This window comes from Mus pahari, unplaced genomic scaffold, assembly GCF_900095145.1.
Source record: "Mus pahari unplaced genomic scaffold, PAHARI_EIJ_v1.1 scaffold_10480_1, whole genome shotgun sequence".
NCBI lineage: Eukaryota > Metazoa > Chordata > Mammalia > Rodentia > Muridae > Mus > Mus pahari.
In genome coordinates this window covers 7869-9949 of record NW_018391929.1, presented here as the reverse complement: position 1 = coordinate 9949, position 2081 = coordinate 7869, and positions in this window count along the sequence as shown.

The window sequence follows — 2081 nt, the reverse complement described above, 5'->3', positions numbered from 1 at the left end:
GAAGCAAGTCAAAACATGGGCAATGGCATTTTTAGAGGCTTCCCCAGTATGTAAAGAAGCAAAGATAAATCCACTNAAGGTATCTATAGTGACATGAAGGTATTTAAGTTTACCAAATTTAGGGATGTGTGTTACATCCATCTGCCAGACCTCATTTGGAATCAATCCTCTGGGGTTAACACCCAGGTGTGGAGTGAGCAGAAGTGTCACACAGGCGGGACACTGTTTAACAATCTGGCAAGACTGTTCTCAAGTGATCTTAAAAAGTAGGCAAAAGGTCTGAGCATTTAAATGATGTAGAGCATGGTCTTTTTTTGCTTGTTCCACAGAACCTATTAATTCAGGAAAAGCCAAACAAGTGACAGCATCAGCACAGGAATTTCCTTTAGAAAGGAGGCCAGGAATATCAGAGTGGGCAGGCAGATGTCCAATATAAAAAGGATGATGCCTGGCAACAATTAATCCTTGAAGCTGAGCAAAAAGGGGGGCAGCATTTGTGGAAGGTTTGATAAATGGAACTGTTTCAAGAATGAGTATACAAACTAAAGGGACAATCAAACAACAACCGAAACACTTCAACAATAGCAAAAAGCTCAACAAGCTGGGCTGATAAAAAGGGGGAGAGGACAGAGGTGACCTGTCCATCAACAACATAGGCCGCCAAGCCATTAGAGGAGCCATCAGTGAACACCCAACAGGCACTGGGTATAGGCTGAGAAGATGTACATTTAGGAAAGACAAAAGGGTGGAGTTTAACAAAATGCAACAATTTATCAGCAGGGTAGTGATTATCAATTTCTCCTAAGAAGGAGGAACAAACTATGGGCCACTCATCAGTATTTTGCATGAGCCAATCTAATTGTTCTTTGGAGTAAGGTAATATTATCTTATCAGTATCCTTGCCAAAAAATTTGCGACTTTGTCCTCGTCCTAGAATAATGAGTTTTGCAACCAAGGAAGTATAGGGGATGAGTACCCTGGCAGGGGTTGCAGAAAAATGTACCCAAAGAAGGGGGCTGTCAGTTGCTAAGGCCTCAGGGGGTCCTGGCTCAGGCATAGGGATGCAAACTGATTCACTAACAGAGGGAGGTCTAGATATACATTGTAAAGCTTTTTCTCCTTCTCTAACTACCTCTTGAATATCTGGCCAATGTTTACAAACTTTCAGAGTTTCTTTAACAAGATTCCAATAAGAAAAGGCTTGTACAGGAACCTTTTCTGGGCCAAAAGTCCTATAAAAATCTTTTAAACAGTCACCCACTCTAGCAGATCTCTTCTCATCTATTGTTCCCTCTAAGGGAAACCAAGGACATATTTCCCCAACAAAATCAAAAAAATTCTTAAGATCTTTTTTCTTAACCCGTGTCCCTCGTGTCTTGAGGGATTCCTTAAGACCCCTTAAAAACAACTCATGTTTACTTAATGCTTGTCCCATCATCTAGCCACTCTTCCTACCTTTCTGGGATTTGTCTCACAGTGTGAGTGACACTGTGGCGATCTCTGTGCGGATCTTCACTCACTTCCTAATGCAGTGGTGATCCAGTGTGGACCTTCACTCACCCCCTAATGAGGCGGCGGTTCAATGTGAACCTTCACTCACCCCCTGAAGAGGCAGCGGTTCCATGCGAGCCTTCACTCACTTTTTGACAAAGCAGAGGCTCAATGTGAGTCTTCACTCACCTCTTGACTAAGCAGCGACTCAGTGCGAACCTTCACTCACTTCCTGATGAAGCGGCAGTTCAGTGCGAGCCTTCACTCACTTCTTGATGAAGCAGCGGCTCAATGCGAAGTAGTGGTCTCTCTCAGACCCCAAAACCAGAGCCACACGCTGGGTGCCAGTTTTCCCTGACCTCCCTGTGGGGAAAAAAATCAGTGGGGACCCAGGGCAGGAGGGGGAGGGAGAGAGAGAGAGAGAGAGAGAGAGAGAGAGAGAGAGAGAGAGAGAGAAGAGACACGACACAAAGAATGAGAGCAAGTCAATCATACTGATCAAGCTCTCTAACTTTATTTAGGAGTGGCAATATAAACATAAGCAAGAGGAGGTTCCAGGGGAGGGGGGAAGAGCCAGGGGGCTCTCTGAA